This window comes from Mirounga leonina, unplaced genomic scaffold (genome assembly GCF_011800145.1).
Source record: "Mirounga leonina isolate KUSES-001 unplaced genomic scaffold, KU_Mleo_1.0 Mir_165, whole genome shotgun sequence".
Lineage (NCBI taxonomy): Eukaryota > Metazoa > Chordata > Mammalia > Carnivora > Phocidae > Mirounga > Mirounga leonina.
In genome coordinates, this window is record NW_023270415.1 from 40,786,943 (window position 1) to 40,806,749 (window position 19,807).

General features: G+C 38.8%; 1 long non-coding RNA gene across 1 annotated transcript; it reads right to left on the reverse strand.

Moving 5' to 3' along the window:
• Positions 1–316: 316 nt before the first annotated feature.
• On the reverse strand, positions 317–11,925 carry LOC118015020. Its single transcript, XR_004680503.1, has 3 exons — positions 11,888–11,925; positions 9,515–9,693; positions 317–734 (listed from the first exon to the last, which is right to left on the reverse strand). It is a non-coding gene; the product is annotated as an uncharacterized LOC118015020 (long non-coding RNA).
• Positions 11,926–19,807: the final 7,882 nt, after the last annotated feature.

A 19,807-nucleotide genomic window follows, 5' to 3' on the forward strand; every position in this document is an offset into this window, starting at 1 on the left:
CTATGTCTGCTCTGTAATGCTCCCTTTGGCTTATTGGCACAGCATTAGGGAGAAAATGGCAAACTGTTTCCAGAAAACGGATTCTGATTGCATCCTTTAAGACTGAAGAATGTCTTACAGCTTAAAGAGGAAGGGAAATACACAAAGGAATAAAAATCAAATGGGTTATACAATTTAAAAAGTTTCTTTAAAATATTAGAACTAGAACTTCAAAGGTTTAGCTGGAAGATATTGTCAATTATACAAGTTTTTTTTTTAAATCCCTTCTCCAAAAGGCAGTGTCTCAACACCTCATGGAGGATGGCATGATTTAATGAAGATCTGTACAACAGGGAGCTAGTTTTCCCCACACACTGGCATCACAATCAGAAAATAACTCTTCTACAGAGATTTCTAAAACAGGGAAGCACTGTTTGAGTAGTTTACATAAACTTGTGAAACTACTGCCTAGAAGATATGATTATAAACAAGTAAAAATCAAACATTTCCAACTCTAAGGTGGTTCAACGCAGAACTTGATTTAGGGTACCTGGGAACAGGGATGACAACCAGGAAGACCTTTTTAACAGTAAGCCAGCGACATCTACAGTCTGAAAATGGAAATAGTCGTGGAAGCCTTGTCCTACCAGCACGGGGAGGGTGCTGGGAAGAAGTGGAGAGGCCGTCACAGGTGTAGCTCACTCGGGAAACCTGCATGAGCCTTGGCTGGTGAGAGGTACTGAGTATGGAGTATTCTAAGGAGACCAAGGAGGAGGAAGAGAAGAAAAACAGAAAGAAGAGAGTTACTTTGGCATAAATGATGACCATGTAAAGATACTGGGCAGGATGAGCCTCTGTAAGAGGTAAGGAAGAATGCAGGATCCTGAGGAAAGTGTAGCCAGCAGGAATTACATTTTCCCTGAGCACTTAGCTCTTTTCAGAGAAAATCTCTCTCCTGTGTTGTTTACTTTATATACACTTCTTTTTTCTCCCTTTTTCCCACCCCTCACCCTAACAGCACCTTCTACAAATCTTCTAGAGCTGGAAATCTGTTAATGATCCAAGGTTTTAAAAATTGCTTCATAAATTAAGGAATTTCTGGCTTTAAGACAATACATAAACTTCTACAAATAAACTGATCCTTACAGACCATCTTAGTCTGCATGTAACAGTCAAGGAACTGAAACTAGGACAATGTAGGTGAACTTGGGGTCACCCAGCTGGTGAGTGACAGAACACAAACTGGATAGGAGCTTTCCTCCTGGATTGGGCCCTGTAAGAATCAATTTTCCAGCAAGGAAGCCACACCTACAAAATGTTCCTCAGAAGTTTCCCCACCTCCAGCCCTTTTTTATTTGTTTTGCATATGTTTGGAATTTCAGAGGCTTAATAAAATTATGTATTTTCCTCATTCATATTTTCCTCACTTTCTCTGAGCTATTTTGAGGAAAATTAGAATTCAATATAAATACATAGCTACAAGAGAAAATAAAATGGGCATATATCTCTAAGTTGATTTATCCAACACAATATGTTTCTGAAAAGAATAAACTGATTTAAATCTAAATTTTGTGGTTTTATGGTCCTTTTTAACACAATGCAACAAAATAAAACACCTAGCTTTTTATCTTTAATTCCCTCTATCTTTATGCAACTTTCTGCCATAACATAGTCATTCACTATAGAATGAAACTTCCTAGGGGGTCAGGAAATAGTCTAATTTTTTTCATAAAGCAAGTACTTTAGAGTGACCTGGGTGTTTGCCTTTTTGGTAAAGTTCTAAATATTGATTTTGATTAATCCATGTTTTAAAGAAGATTTATTTTCCCTTACCATTCTCTTTTGTAACGATTAAATATGCAGTGCCTCTGTAAGTCTGCTACTACATAAGCCAGAAAATCACATCCTTTCATATGTACTTTACCTGCAAGAATAAAGCTCCAAACACACCTTTTTCTTTTAATGAGATATTTAATATATTCACCTTTTCTTTTTCTAGGAGAAAAAATTTCAAATTTCAAAAATTAGCTACCATCAGATTGTTTTCATTGTAATCCTTTTATAAGGCAGACAGAACAAGGCCAGAGTATTTTTCCAAATTCATTCTAGGTAGAGAAGCTGACAAAGTTGAATTTTACCTGAGCCCTATGCTCCTGGAAAACAGCACAGGTTAAAGGAATTTTCCCCTCGCTTTTGTGTTCTGGAAAATGGCTTCCTGCAAAGAACCACCCTTCCCATATGACTCAGATAAAATTCACAGGTGCCCCACTTGTTCACCCTATGACAAGGGCAGCCTTGGCCTCATAAATGATTAGCTGAGACCCTTGTCCCCACTGATTAACTGAAATAAAACACTTGTTAACCAAACTTTGGTTAAGCTTCTCTCCTTGCTTTGGGGCCCTGAACTTGAGCCCACTCTCAGCCCAAAACAGCATACAACACCTATTTATGGGTCCCTCCTGGAAAACAGGCTAGTGTCCGGGTAAGGCATTCTCTGACCTTCTGTCCTATATGCCATGCTCTCACCCCACTTCTCTATACCTAGCTCTTGCTAGCCCTGTTCACTCCTCTTATAAAAGAAGCCCTTTGGGCCTAATTCTTGAGACACCTGCAGATCACATGGTCACAGTGTTCTCCCTATTGAAAGAGCCCCCTCACAAAATGCAATAGCCCCGTCCCCCCTTGCAATAATCCTTTCAAACAAAGTCTCTCCTTACTAAGTCCAGATTTGCTTTTTATTTGACAAAACCAAGAACTCTAAAGCTGAGGGAAGTTGACTAAATAAAACAGATCGGGATTATAAGATAAAGTCTTCCTACTCTAGAAGCAAAATCATATAATGTAACATAAGGATATTCCTATTTCTCCTATCTTTTCTTTACCCCAAGATAAAATTCCAAAACTTTACAAGGGCATTGCTTCCTGGAAAATATTTGCATTCAACTGAATAGTGAAATTAGTTTTGTTTTTGTTTGGTTCTGTTTTTTTACAAATTCTACTAAAAGTCCCAGGATTTTCCAAGTTTCATCCTGATATATCAAGTTCCCCAAATGTGCCCAGCCCCAAGCTTACCTTTCAATGAATGAAAGAAATACTTAATTTAGTATTAGCTCACAAAATCTTGCAACTCACTATTTTGCAGTGAGGTGAGAAATCTAAATATCTTTATTCAAAATTCCTGTTAATATACTCAGTACTCAACTGTTTACCAGAACAGAAATCTAATTTTTCCATGACAAAACCACACATTGTAAGACCAAGAGCTCCCACAAATCTTCAGGACATTTCTATGGTCAGAACTGACCGATACCATATGCCATATTATATAAACAAATATGTACCAATGGGCTTAACTGTATAAACCACAGGAGGAAATGAAAATGATGAGCTGAACAGATGTTTTAGAAGCATAATCATTTCTCTGACAATCCAGGAAACAAAGACCTATGTATCCCTTTGGTCTGTGAAGATAGGTTGGAAATACTCATATGCCCACTCTTTATTTTTAAAGTATATATTTTGAAACATTAATGAAACAATCAGTTGGCTTCTCATAAACTTAACAGACCCAGGTAAATGTGAATTAATTTAGCTAGTGCCCTTCTACACATGTTGGAAAGAATCATTCATTTCCCTTGACATCAGTTCTAGGCTCAGATCCAATGCCCATATACTCTGATTCATTTCTACTGTATTTATTTAATGCTTCTATTTATTTATTCCTTTATTTGTTAAATATTTATTGGACACCTACTGTGTGGTAAGCACTAGGGATACCGTTCTGAACAAAATACATTAAAATTCTGTCCTCATGGAATTGTAATTTAGATAGAAAATGAATCAGATAAATGAGTAAAATACAGAAAATGCTAGATGTTAAATGTACTAAGGAGAAAAAAAATAAAGCAAGAAAGGGAGCTACAAAATACTGAGGGGCAGAAGGATTTTAGGCAGTGACAAAGTGATTCTGGAGTCAAGATCTCAAGGAGGTTAAGGACCTAGCCATGCAGGTATCTGGAGGAAGGGAATAGCAGGTGCAAAGGCCTAGAGGTAGGAACAGTTACATACACAGTTAAGCACTGCAGAGGATATAAAGACGAGTAAATTCAAAGAGCTAAAACTCTAGTAAGGAAGCTTAGAATACACATGTACTAAAACTAATATCAAGTAGACTGTTTTAAGAGTTGGAAGAGAGATACAAACGCCATTCCATAGTAATTCAGATTCCATGGCAATAATATAGTTGGGAAAGTTCAGCAGGCAGGGTGAGGTGGGGTTACAGTGGGGTCCACGGAGGAGTCCAAATCTCTGAGGAGTTTGTGCAAAGCATGTCGGCCAGTGAAGCGGCATGCATGGGGCCAACTTGACTTAGGACCAAAATAGGGGGAAAATAGAAATGTTAAATACCATGTTGACTCATAAATATTGTGTATGTATGTTACCTAAGTCTATACATAGAAGTATTATTCAGTCTGTTATACATAAAATGTTTGGACATAGACTAAATAGATCGTATTTCCCTATGCATAAAACTTGCCTTGGTCCCTCAAATGTATCTATGAAATGGGCGTCTTCTTACATTTATCTGAGAAAAAGAAGTGAAAAAATTCTTTGTCAAATATAAAGCCTTATAAATGGAGGCAGCAGGAGGGGTAGGAAATGGCATCCGGTTGTTGATTCAGAACCCAGAGGAGTCCAGGTAACTATTTTCTCTCGCCTTGGCAGGAGACACCCAGTTAGCAATACCCTGAAGCCTGCTTTCCTGCCCCGCTCCCTCCCCTCGCGCTGTCGGCCTCGGACCGGACCGCGGCCGCCCTTCCCACGCGCCGAGCCCCCGCGGGGCCCCGGGCGCCAGCCGGTCCTCCTCCCCCTCCCCCTCCTCCGCGCAGCCCCCGCGGGCGCCCGCTCCTTCCGTCGCCGTTCCGGCCGGGCCGTGTGCCCCCCAGGGACTGAAACCCGCTCACCCCGCGGCGGGGAAGACAAGTCATCCAAGGTTAGGAAACGGTGGGACCAGAGCTACCGGGGCGGCCCCCGCGGCTGTGGCGTCGGCCGAGAGGAGGCAGGGAGGCCCCGGCAGGCGGCGGGGACCCGCAGGACCCGCAGCGTGAGCGCGGACGGCGGGCCCAACCCCCGCCCTACTCTGCCCTACTCTGCCGAAAATGGGCCAAGGACGTCATCCCCGGGACGTTGCCCCGAAGTGTTCCTGCGGACTGGCGGTTACACACGTTGTCCTTGGAGCGCACGGGCTGTCTGTAAAGAGCTAACTGTGCGAAACCCACCTTGGGCGGCGGCCCGGGAGCAGGCGCTCGGGACCTCGCGTCGGAGCCCGGCCGCTGCGGGAGGAGGCCGGCAGTGTGAGAGGGAGCTTCCCTCCCACCCCATCCCCGCCCCGGGCGGCGGCCCGGTCCCCTCCCCGCAACCCTTCCTCCCCGCCCCCGCCGCCGGCCTGGGGGGCAAAGTTCACCTGACCGTGCAGCCCCCGACTTTCCACCCCGCAGGCAGCCTTGCCCTTTTCCCAGGGCACTGCTTGTATTCCTCGCTTGGACTGGTGTCTCTGCCTGCGGCCGAATGAAGAATTAGGAATTCCCTCTGCTTCAAAACGTCCATCAGAATGTTAGGGATCCTGTGTCCCCCACGCCGATGGTTTCCATCTGATTTGGGGAAATAAGCTCTAAGTCTCCGTTTTACCTACCCTTAGACCATCTAAAAATTGAGTTGCTCTTTATTAACATTCCCTAAGGACCACTTGCCCCATTCTGCTATTCTGTGTGTGATCCCTTAAAAAAGCTCTAAAAGTACCCTCCAAATCTTCACCTACAGTTCTAGCGAATTACAGTTGACCCTTGAACAAGGTGGGAACAAGACCTTTGAACTGTGCTGGTCCACTTACACCTGGATTTTTTTTTTAATAAACACAGTACAATACTGTAAACTTTCTCTTCCTTACGATTTTCTTAATAACATTTTCTTTTCTCTAGCCTACTTTACTATAAAAATACAGTATATAATACATATACAAAATATCTGTTAATTGACTTTATGTTATTGATCAACAGTAGGCTCTTAGTAGTTAAGTTTGGGGAGATTTTTTTTTTTTTAAGATTTTATTTATTAGAGAGAGAGAGAGACTCCGCATGAGCAGGGGGTAGGAGCAGAGGGAGAGGGAGAAGCAGACTTCCTGCTGAGCAGGGAGCCCAACCTAATGGGTGCTGAAGGCAGTCGCTTAGCTGACTGAGCTACACAGGCACCCCAAGTTTGGGAGGTTTCAAAAGTGTGGAATTTTGACTGCACAGAGTCAGTGCTTAACACCTGCGCTGTTCAAGGATCAACAGTATACCTCTTACAACTCAGGAAACCTAAATTATTATTTAAGTTAGTCATCTTTCCACACCACTGTCTTCCTTTTTGAATCTTTAAAAAATATTTTATATACATGAATTTTAAATTCCATTTCTAATGAACAAAAAAGAAATTCCATTTCTAAGCGACTCAGCTTATTTGTAAAGAATATACATATTCTGGCAACTTAAAATATTATAAAGCCAAAGTGGAAATATATTAGGGATACTGATATTTAGATCAAGACTCAGATCAAGATGATGTTCTTTCTGTAAATTTATCATTTTAAAGAAATATTTTTAAATGTTACTTTTAACAAAGTAATTTTATTCTAAAAGATTAAAGAAATGTGCAAGGAAGACTTCCATTTATTTATCTTGAGGCTTATTAACTACAATTAAACAGTTCAAAAAGATCTCTGGATTTTTTTCATCTGCCCAATACATAGTTCAAAAGCAATCATTTGCTGCCCCCTGGCTGTAAAGAAATTCCTTATCTTTCCATAAAACTACTGTCATTAAAAGAAAAAAATTACTGTAAATTGAAAAAGTGTAGTGGAGAATTTAGGAGATGTATCACCTCCTATAGATACGAGGGTACTAATTAATACTGATTAGTAATCTGAACTTTTAGATCAGACCAACTGGATTCAAACCACATTCTACCCTATACGAGCTGTGTGACCTTAGTATTTGAACTTCCCTCTTCATTTCCTAATCAGTATTGAAGTGGGAGGGTGAGGGGTTCTTGTCTCACAGAGTCGAAGAATAAATCTCTCAGACATAGGACAGTGAGTAAAGCGATAAAGTTTTACTAAGCAAGGATATAGAAAAAGCTCTCAGGACTGAGAGTGGTACCGACTTGGTTGCCAGTGGGGGTTGTTAGGGTTGGTCTTTTATTGAAGGCTGACCGGGGAACTGAAATCCATTTAACATCTCCACCGATAGCACCATTGAGTAAGGGCTAGTGATAACACTTTTAATGGCTTACTTCCTTTTTAGGGTCTGGTAATTCTTTGTTGGTCCCAAGTGACTGTTTTAACAAGACCCCACCTCTTACACCTAGGGCATGGTGGTCGGGTGTGTTTTCTTATCTCTGGTTTCCTTACACCTCCCGGGAGTTTTTGGGATTTCTGTGAGCCTGATCCCATAGCGCCCTACCTATCTCTCCCTACCTAGCCTGCCTGTCCCTTGCTCATGAAGATAATAAGAAAAATAATACCCATCTCACATAGCTAGTGTGAGAATTCAGTGGGTTCATATAGTGCCCCAAGTGTTGGGCTCAACTGTTAGGTTGGACGCCATGCTTGAAAGCAGCCATGAGGAACTGGAAAACCGTCCTCCACTGTGACACCAACACTGTTAATCTTGGACCCTGCTCTGTTTTTCCCTTTTGTCATAGCACTTAACACCTTCTAACATACCACAAAATTGGATAACTTACGACATCTATTCTCGGCCTACACCTCATCACCGTGTAAACTCCAAGGGAATCTTTGTTCTCTGACACCTGCCTAGCACCATGCCATAGTCCGGCACATATTGGGTACTTCATGCATATTTGCTATTGAATAAATTTGCTGCTGTAATTTTGTCAATAGTTGCAGAACCCGAGGCTCTTAGGGTTGCAAGGAGTTTTCAAGAACAGCACCTTCACGCATCAGCCTTTTGTGACAGACATACTCTGTTCCTGATATTGTTAAAGGGACATGGTATACAAAATGTCTGCTGCACAATTTGCCATCCAGGAGCAAACAAGCACAAAAAAACAAATAATTTGGGTACAATCTCAACACTGTAATAAAGAATAAAATGTGGAGGACTGAAAACAAGAGTGTAAATCTCTCCAGGGGAATCAAGAGACAACTGAGCGAGGATGAGAGATGCTCTCTGGCCAGAGAGCACGGGGTATGTTCCAGCATAGGAGCAGCTTGAAACAGACCCCTGGCAGAGCACTGTGTGTCTGGGGGACACAGAGGAACATAGCTTGGGATGGGGTAAGGTGATTCAGTACCGTAATTATCGGCCAACATGCCCTCAGGTGCACAAGGGCAGTGTTGTGATTATGGGTGTTGACAGAGTTTTAGGTTTGGTTTGGCCTGGTTTGAACCAGGCAAAGCGGCAAACTGAGAGGAAGGGTACCAATGAGGGGTGGTGACCAGGCTAACTGAGGACAAATTGCCATTGGCAGATAATCCAGGTTGTTATAGGTAGATAACCCAGGATCAGAGCAAGCAAGGAACCAGGAACTACAAAGAAATGAGAGTCAGAGGAAGTCTGAGGGATGTCAAGGAGACAACCATGGCTCTATTCTGTGTATGCATCCGTGTGTCAGAACAACCAGCAGCTGCTATGGAGGGGAGCTGGCCAGAACTGGGATGGCAAAAGGAAAGTACTTATCCTTGGGCCACAGAACCGTTGATGTTAGTCATCCAGAGAGCCGGCAACTCACACTACTCTGCCAACTTGTCTCCAGGCAAGGCAGTTGTTAGAATGAGTTCAGGAAGGAAAGAAAAAGCTTTCAAACCAGTTACTCTGTACACAAAATGATGAAGTGATTGAATTTTTCCACTTTTTAATTGCTCTTCTTGGCACAGTATAGATCCCATCATAAAGAAATGGAATTTCTGGGGCACCTGGGTGGCTTGGTCAGTTAAGTGTCTGTCTTCAGCTCAGGTCATGATCCCAGGGTCCTGGGATCAAGTCCTGTGTCAGGCTCCCTGCTCAGGGGGGAGTCTGCTTCTGCCTCTACCCTTCCTCCCTGCTTGTGATCTCTCTCTCTCTCAAATAAATAAATAAAATCTTAAAAAAAAAAAAAATGGAATTTCTTTCTATGGATTGATCATACTAAAAACCACTTAAAAACGTATCCTTGATGATTTTTATTGCAACCTCCTTAAAAACAGGGAATTTCAACAAACATGACACTGAGAATATCTTCAGGTTTACAACTGTAAAATGTTGGAGGTGGGAATATTTCCCATTATTTTATACAGTAGAATTCCCTTATTTCCAGGGGATATGTTCCAAGACCCGCAGTGGGGGCCTGAAACCACACTTAGTACTAAACCCTATACATACTGGTTTTTTCTTAAGTATATGTATACTTACGATAAAGCTTAATTTGTAAATTGGGCACAGTAAGAGATTAACAACAATAATAATAAAACAGATAAATAGAACAATTATAATCTTACTATATTCAGCCTTCTCGTAATGATATGAGATGATAAAATGCCTAGGTGATGAGATGAAGTGAGGGGAATGATGTAAATATTATGACGTAGCATTAGCCTTCTCTTGGCCTTCGCACAACTGATCAGAAAGAGGATCATCTGCTTCCAAACCAGGGCTGAGCACAGTTGGCCATGGGTAACTGAAATCGTGAAAAGTGAAACCGCAGATAAGGAGATTACTGTATTCTTTTTTATTTAGTAAAGTTGTATAACACAGATAGTAATACACAGGGCTCAGCAAGATTTTTTCTAAAGGGCGGATAGTAAATATTTTCTGCGTTTCAGCCCATATGGTCTCTGTAGCAATGACTCAACTCTACTATTGTAGCACAAAAGCAGCCCTAGACAATATGTGAATGAATGGGAAAAGCTGTGTTTCAGTAAAACTTTATTTACCAAACAGGCAGCAAGTTGGATTGTTTGCTGACCCCAGATCTAAATGCAGTTCCGTATCTTGTTTTTCTCTCTTCACAATATATCTTAGAGTGAATTCTGTATCAGGACATTAAAGAGATCTCATTTTTAAAAGAATATATTATAAGCTACTCTATGGATGTATCATAATTTATTTAGCCAATCCTTTATTGGTAGACATTTTGGTTGCTTTTGCTGTTATAAATAATTGCTTTAGTGAATTATATATTACATACTTCTTTGTACACATGTGAATACATATGTTGGATAAATTCCTAGAGGTGGAAGCAAACAATTTAAATTGAGATTGCCAAATTGCCCTCCAATTTTGCACTCCACCAACAGTATATGAGACAAAATGTCCTAGTTTCACATGGCATTATACTGATATATAAGTAAATTGGGATCCAACTTTATTATTTTCCAATTCTACAGATCGTGCCTAGTTGTCCCAAGATGATTTATGAACTACATTATCTTTACCCACTAATTTGAAACGTTATCTTATTAAAGGCTTCTGCCATTAATAGCAACCAAGAAAAATGTTTCCTATCAATATATGAAATAAAGATTTTAAAATCTGAATGTCATTTTTATGAAAGCTTCCTTCTATTTCTCCCCATAAATCTAAAAGTAAGCAATTTTATCTTGATGCTGTGATATATCAATCTATAAAAGGAACATGGAGATCAATTTTGATAATCACATTATCCATGATCAAATTCTGAAAACAGCACAACTAACTGTTAATACCAGAAGCATGAGAAGTAAGCGGTTGTGTGTATGTTTTTATTGAAGTACTACTGTATTGTCTTGTCCCTCTCCAAAACTCTGCAATTCTTTGAAAGAATTACATAAGAATCTGCCCTCACAACCCTGAGATTATGTCAAAGTCCAGTCTGGTGGGGGAAGAAACCCTTTTTTGGGACATTTGCCTTTTGGCAGGTGGAAGTAAGTAATGCAAAACATAAAGATAGATTACCAAGGGTCATTCTAGATCTGTACTGTCCGACACACACACCGTGAGTATTGGACCATGTGGTAAACACTAGCTACATGTGGCTATTGAGCACTTTTCTGCATCAAGATCTATGATTCTGTACATATTTCAATTTTGTAATCCAGGTCTCTAACTGGATATAAGAAAAGCTTATCTCATAAATTTATAAACCACATTTTTGCACATAATTTACGATGAGCATTTTCTCTCTGCAAGTAAATATATTTCCTTAGTGTCTAAAATATTCAATTCTGTAATCAATGGTGAACTAAAAGAAGAGATAAAATCATGTATTTATGTACTCTGTTTTGACAGTTTTAATTTAAGGTACATAGATTTTTTTTCATTTATTTAATACTTATTTAATGAGAATAAGGCAAGATGCTATAAAGGAAACAAACACCCATAAGCATAGTCCCTGTTCCCAAGTAACTTATCTCTGTGAAGCTCTCCCGACTTCCCTGGCCAGAGTTACTCCTGAAGTAATTACTCCACTATTACAGCACACTGTCCTTTTTCTGTTTCCATTTCTGTTTCCTTCCTAGACTGTAATCTCCTTGACAGAGGAATTATCTTATTCGTCTTTGAACCCAATACTTAACTCATAAGAGATGCACATTGAAGACTTGGCAGATGACTGTTACCATAACCAATAAGGAAGAGATGAACATGGGCCCCAGATGTGATCCTCTGAGAACACACCATCTATAATGCACAGTGCAGTATTTTTGTCAAGAATGCATAACCTCAGTCTTTTATGAGGAAACATCAGACAAGCACAAAATAACATTCTACTAAGAATGTGGGACATGGGAGGATTACATTCTCACAAAATGTCAATGTCATAAAAGACAAAGAAAGGCTGTGGAAATGTTCCATATTAAAGAAGGCTAAAGAGACATGGCAATTAAATGCAATACCTTGGGGCGCCTGGGTGGCTCAGACGGTTGGGCGTCCGCCTTCGGCTCAGGTCATGATCCCGGAGTCCTGGGATCAAGTCCCGCATCGGGCTCCCTGCTCCTTGGGAGCCTGCTTCTCCCTCTGCTTCTCTCTCTCTCTCTCTCTGTCTCTCATGAATAAATAAAATCTTAAAAAATAATAAAATAAAATAAATAAATGCAATACCTTACCCTAGACTGGATCTTTTATTTGAGTGGGAAAAAAATGCTATCAAGGACATTATTAGGTCAATGAACAAAATTGGAATATAAATGATAAAGTATTCTATCAATATTAATTTATGAATTTGATAACTTCATGGGTTCCATAAAAAAAAGTATCCTTATTCTTAGGAAATACATGTGGAAATATTTAAGAATAAAGGACTATCATATATGTAACTTCAAACAGTTCGGGAAAAAAATTATACACACACGCGCGCGCACGCAAAAATACACAAAGAGAGCAAATGACAAAGCAAATGGAATCAAATGTTAGCAATAGATGAATCTGGATAAAGACTATCCATGTGTTACTTGTACTGTTTCTGTATTTCCAGCCTTGAAATTATTTCCAAATGAAACATTTTTTAAAAGATAAAAAAATATGTATTTAAAAAGATGCTCAACTTCACTGCTATTCAAAGGAACACAAATGAAAACAATGAGAAAGTACTATTCACTACTGGCAAAAATTTTAAGGCAAGGGTGTAAAAAAACTAATACTGTCTCTCACATTTTTAATTAAAAAATTAATTTATTTCATTGTATGTTTTTCTACTAATAGAAAATCTATGTGTATTTCTTTTCTTTTTTTTTATAGAGATTTTATTTATTTGACAGAGAGAGAGACAGCGAGAGCAGGAACACAAGCAGGGGGAGTGGGAGAAGGAGAAGCAGGCCTCCCACCGAGCAGGGAGCCCAATGTGTGACTCGATCCCAGGACCCTGGGATCATGACCTGAGCCGAAGGCAGTCGCTTAACGACTGAGCCACCCAGGCGCCCGTGTATTTCTTTTCTATTGGCTAGAGTTTTAGATGGGATAATTACTACAGCTGCATATATATATATGTGTGTGTATATATATATATGCACGTACATACACACACATGGATATGTGAGACTTCTAAAAAGCTCCTTAAAAGGGGAACAAACCTGTAGGGAAAGGCTTTTTGCCCTCAGCCTTTCCAAAAGTTGTTGGCAGCCAAAAATCTGTATATAATGACTTATTGCAAAGAAAGAAAGAAATCTACATTCCAGATAACTTAATTTATCCTCCAGACAAGCCCTGGACTGGACTACCTACCTTGGTACTTCTCTTATGTGAGAGAAAAACTAATTTCTATCTTGTATAAGTCCCCCTCACCCTTGTGGCCTGCTGCTTAATGCAATTCCTAAAGCAAATTGCCAGAACATATGTATATATACATATATATTTTTTTTAATCGAAACTGTTTTCGTAGGGCAGACTTGGCAACACAGAGCTAGCTGGGAGTTCAAATGTGGCCCAGAGCTCAATGAGTATTCCCACTGTTCCCACTGTTCCCACTGCAAATTCAACATTTCTGGAGCAAAATGTGCAAAAGTGAAGAGCAGGGATAGGGTCAAGAACACTTCTGTGGTTTAGAATTCTGGTTCCATTCCTAGGCACATATTTTAGAGAAGCTTCCTTGAGACCAATAAGAGGAAAAGAAATACCTGGAGCTCCAAATTATCAGAGAAGGCATGTATTATTAAATCAATGGTACTGGGGAAAATGGCTAATTAGACATACTGGCCATACTGGCCATTTAACACTGTTTCCTCACAACTTAGAATTAAATAAATTTTCAAAGGATTCAAAAGTTATTACATAAGATGAAACCTTATAAAAGCTATGAGGAAGAAAAGGTAAATATTTAATTGATCTCAAATTGGGAAAGGGCTTTCAAAATATAAAAGCAAATACAAGGATAAATACTGCTAAAATGGACCACATAAATGTAATTATCCGTTTGTTTTAAAGCACAAACTTAAGAGACAAGTTACAAATTAGAGAAAAAATATTTTTAGCAAATATAATTTGTTCAACAAAAATTTATTGACCGTCTATTACATGTAAGACACTATTCTATCTCCCGGGCATGCAGTGGTGAATGATGTAGCAGGTGTCTGCACACATGTAGTCTACATGCTAGCAGGACAGACAAACACAAATAGAACTCATTACCCAATCAAGTATGTACTTATAATTGTGACCAGTGCTACAGAGGAGAAGTATGAGATATCAATTAGAGAAGTAATTAACAGTGGTTCTGCATCTTGCAGGCTATCTAAAAAGAAAAAAAATTACTGTAACTTTTATAATAATAACAAAGCAATAAATATGTGAGAATTTTTAAATAAAATAAAAGTTTGAGGTACCCTCTTTTTTAATAATAAAATATACACTTTTCTATATTATCTAGATTAAAAAAAGGAAATGTTTCTGAAAATTATTTCAATGCTTCAGTTACTTTTGGAATATAGATCTGGACATATTCTAATAAATGACTGAATTTTCACTCCATGGTATTTGTCATAGAAACACTGTATTCATTAGATCTTACTCACTATTAGAACAAGAAGTATTTCCAAAAATTGATGATCTGAAGAAACATTACTCTTTCTTCCCATTTGGCTAAGCCTACGAGTATGTTAAACTGCACAAAATTGTCTCTGATACAAATACAGTCTCAAACAGACTATTTTAAAATTTTGCCTCTATAGGTTGAAAGTAGAAGAGCACAATGAGCTATGATTTAACCTAGATTTTGACGGTGATATTCTTTGTTAAAAAGATAAACCTATTATTTCAGTGACCATTACAGCTAACAGTCAAAATAGATGCTCTCAACTCTTGCTCCGCAGGCTAGCTATTCCCAAAACAATCTCAAGAAAATGCTTCAATAAGAAATCTGGAGTTTTCAGTTTAAAGTGATTTCTAGCTGTTCCTTGGAGAACTCGCTGATTCCAAGTCATGTCTGGGACATCTTATGCCAGAACCCAGGACACATTTAAGAAGAGAAGAAATATGTCAAACACAGGAGCCAGCTGGAAGGGCTCCCACTGGCCAACTCTTGGGTAATTGGAACATCAAAAAGAATAATGGCTGCAATCACTTGTAATACCTTGACTAAGTAATATCCAACTGCTCACTAAAAATATCTGTGAAGACCCAGAAAAGCCGTTATCAACACTGAAAACCAATAAAGAAAAAAATTCATATGGACAGAACTATGAAGCTAATATGTGAAATACAACTGGTTGTTAACACATGCTTTTATAGTTGAGAAAGATAATCTTCCAGTCTAAAGGACAAAAAAAAAATTATAAAGTATGCCCAAAATATAGTAGTTTGAAAATTTTTAAATTTCTGTCAGAAAAAAAAAAATGGTCATTTATATTTAGTTTTATCCTTTTAAAAAGTTACTAGGACCAAGACATGAAATTAATGGGCCATGAGTAGAATATAACTATTGTCTTCATATTCATGGGTGATATTTAATATAGAGCAATTATTATTAGTTAACAGTCATTGAACACTTGCTGTTCTCCAGGTATTGTGCAAATGTCTTATATTCTTTCATTTAATCGCCACAGCAACATATGGGGTGGACATCATTATTGTCACCTTTATGCAGATGAAGAAGCCTAAGAATCTGTAAAATGAGGACATCTATAACTATAGTAGTAATAGTAGTAGTTGTTGTTGCAACAACTACTTCACAAGGTCATTGTGAAGATTGGAGAAAATAGTATAATACAATAAAAAATGTAAGGACATCCAGGTAAAGATAAAAGATTAAAGTTGGATCACAGAATCCTTTCTCTCCAATATCTGACAAAATAAGCAAATAAATAAAAATCGCAACAACCAGCCAAAAAGTTACAAGCAAAAGTAAAACACAGTAAAGGATACTAAATCATGTCATAAACCTTGAAAAGTTTCAGCCATGACTGGATCACAATCCCATATCTTCTTCCAAGGAATAGTTATAAGGGAAAATATTTTTTTTTTAAAGATTTTATTTATTTATTTGAGACAGAGAGAATGAGAGAGAGAGAGCACATGAGAGGGGGGAGGGTCAGAGGCAGAAGCAGGCTCCCTGCCGAGCAGGGAGCCTGATGCGGGACTCGATCCAGGGACTCCAGGATCATGACCTGAGCCGAAGGCAGTCGCTTAACCAACTGAGCCACCCAGGCGCCCTATAAGGGAAAATATTGACTTCATCTAAATCATGGGAATTCTCCCTTTCACCCCCAAATTTTCAGAGAAGTGAGAAAAGAGAGTAAGTAGGCAGCTCAGAGAAGCATCAAGGAAAATCAATGAGAGTAGAATTTGCTACTTTTCATTCAAGATCTTCCCAGGGCCTGCAACCTAAGTCACATTAGAATTACCTGGGAAGCTTTTTACGATTATCGATTCTAGGCTGCATTCCAGATAAATTATGATTTTTATTGGTAGGACACAGGCATTGGTGTATTTCTAACATGCATCCAAAGTTGAGCACCATTACACTAGAGGAATCTCTTGAAGTAACTGCATCCCATGGCCACATGCTGAATTGGAGCTAGCAGATAACCCCCACCATAGGCATAGGATCTACTGCAATTACATGGAGAAGGCCCTGACACAGGATATTAACAAAGACATCAAAATATAATAGGACCTAGGTCTTCCAACAGAGGAAATATAGAATATATAAAAAACAACTAGCAAATGGTAGATTTTAATATTACTACATCAATTATTACATTAAATGTAAATGGTCTAAACAAATCAATTAAAGACAGAGACCATCAGGTGGATAAATCATAAACCTAACTATATAAGAAACCCATTTTATTTTTTTTTAAGATTTTATTTATTTATTTGACAGAGAGGGAGACAGCGAGAGAGGGAACACAAGCAGGGGGAGTGGGAGAGGGAGAAGCAGGATCCCTGCTGAGCAGGGAGCCCGATGTGGGGCTCGATCCCAGGACCATGGGACCATGACCTGAGCTGAAGGCAGACGCTTAATGACTGAGTCACCCAGGTGCCCCAAGAAACCCATTTTAAATATAAAGACATAGATAAGTTAAAAGTAAAAGGAAGGGAAAGGTTATACCTATGCTAACGCTAATGAAAAGTATATTAATATCAGACAAAATAGTCTTCAGATTAAGGAATAGTACCAGAGATAAAGAACAATATTACACAATCATTAAAGGATCATTTTATCAAGAAGATATATCAATATGTTACATAACCTAAATATATATGAAACTAACAACACAGATTCAAAATGAACAAAACCTGATGGAACTGAAAGGAGAAAAAGACAAATCTATAATTACAGTTGGAGACTTCAACATTCTTATTTCAATAAAGGGCAGAGCAAGTAGAAATGAATTCAGTAAGGTTATAGAAAATCTATACCAATCACTTGACCTAATTAACATTTATATAACATTCAACTCAACAGCAGAGTACAAATTCTTTTCAAAAGCATATGAAACAGGGATTCCTGGGTGGCTCAGTCATTAAGCAGCTGCCTTCGGCTCAGGTCATGATCCCAGGGTCCTGGGATCAAGTCCCACATCAGGCTCCTTGCTCAGCGGGGAAACTGCTTCTCCCTCTGCCGCTCCCTGTGTTGTTCTCTCTCTCCTTTCAATCTCTGACAAATAAATAAAATCTTTAAAAAAAAAAAAAAAGCAGATGAAACATTCACCAAAATAGGTAATATTCTTTTTTTAATTTTTTTAAATTTAAATTCAATTAATTAACATATAATGTATTATTTGTTTCAGGGGTACAGGTCTGTGATTCATCAGTCTTATATAATACCCAGTGCTCATTACAACACATACTCTCCCCAATGTCTGTCACCCAGTAACCCCATCCCCTTACCCCCCCTCCCCTCCAGCAACCCTCAGTTTGTTTCCTAAGATTAAGAGTCTCTTATGGTTTGTCTCCCTCTCTGGTTTCATCTTGTTTCATTTTCTTCTCTCTTCCCCTACGATCCTATGCCTTGCTTCTTAAATTCCACATATCAGTGAGATCATATGATAATTGTCTTTCTCTGACTGACTTATTTTCTTAGCATAATACCCTCTAGTTCCACCCATGTTGTTGCAAATGGCAAGATTTCATTTTTTGATGGCTGTGTAATATTCCAGTGTGTGTGTGTGTGTGTCACATCTTCTTTATCCATTCATCTGTCGATGGACAACTGGGCTTTTTCCATAGTTTGGCTATTGTGGACATTGCTGCTATAAACATTGGGGTGCACGTACCCCTTCAGATCATTACATTTGTATCTTTGGGGTAAATACCCAGTAGTGCAACTGCTGGGTCATAGTGTAGCTCTATTTTCAACTTTTCGAGGAACCTCCATACTATTTTCCAGAGTGGCTGCACCAGCTTGCATTCCCACCAATGGTGTAGGAGGGTTTCCCTTTTCCCGCATCCTCACCAACATCTGTTGTTTCCTGACTTGTTAATTTTAGCCATCCTGACTGGTGTGAGGTGGTAAAATAGATAATATTCTGAGCCATTAAAAAATCCTTCAAGTGGGTGCCTGGGTGGCTCAGTCGGTTAAGTGACTGCCTTCGGCTCAGGTCATGATCCTAGAGTCCTGGGATCGAGTCCCACATCGGGCTCCCTGCTCAGCAGGGAGTCTGCTTCTCCCTCTGACCCTCTTCTCTCTCATACTATCTCTCATTCTCTCTCACTCAAATAAATAAATAAAATCTTTAAAAAAAAAAAATCCTTCATGTGTGTTTGGCTGGCCCAGTCAGTAAAGCATGTGATTCTTAATCTCAGGGTCATGAGTTCAAACCCCACATTGGGCACAGAGATAGAGATTACTTAAAAAAAAAATCCTTCCACAAATATGAAAGAACCAAAATCATAAGATGTATATTGTCTGATCATAACAGAATTAAACTAAAAATCAATAACATAGATCTGTAAAATTTGAAAATTAAGCAACATAACTCTAAATAACTCAGGAGTCAAAGAGGGATCCACAAGGGAAATTAGCAAATATTTTTTAATTGAATGAAAAGAAAAACACAACATATTCAAATTTATGGATGCAGAACAAGCAGTGCTTGAGAAAAGTGCATAGCATTTATATATCATTAAATTCATATATTAGGAAAGAACAAAGGTCTAAATACCATGATCTAAGCTTCTGTCTTAAGAAACTAGGGGAAAAAAAGAGTAAATTAACCCTATAACAAGCAGGAGGTAGAAAATAAAAAAAAGAAATGGAGAGGGAAAGGTAGAGAGAGAAAAGAAACCAAATGGGACCAAAAGCTAGTTCTTTGAAAAGATCATTAGAATTGATAAACCTCTTGCCAGACTAATCAAGAAAAAAGAAGAGAAGACAGAAATTAGAAATCTCATAAATGAAAGAAGGACCATCGTTACTGATCCCACAGATATTAAAATACTGATAATGGAATATGACATACAACTTTGAGCTTATAAAGTCAATAACTTAGATGAAATGGTTGGATAGGGAGCATTGAGTCAATGTAAACGTACAGCCAAGACTAAACCACTGTATGGGTTATAGTTTCAAACATATTTTTAGTAACATTGATAATATAAAAAAATAGTATTATTAATAAAAACAAAATGTGAGGAAAGGGAAGTGATAGAAAGCATAAAGATGCTAATTTATTTTTCTTTTTTTTTTTTAAGATTTTATTATTATTTATTTATTTGACAGAGACACAGTGAGAGAGGGAACACAAGCAGGGGGAGTGGGAGAGGGAGAAGCAGGCTTCCGGAGAAGCAGGCTTCTGGAGAAGCAGGTTTCCCGCGAAGCAAGGAGCCCGATGCGGGGCTCGATCCCAGGGTCCTGGGATCATGACCTGAGCCAAAGGCAG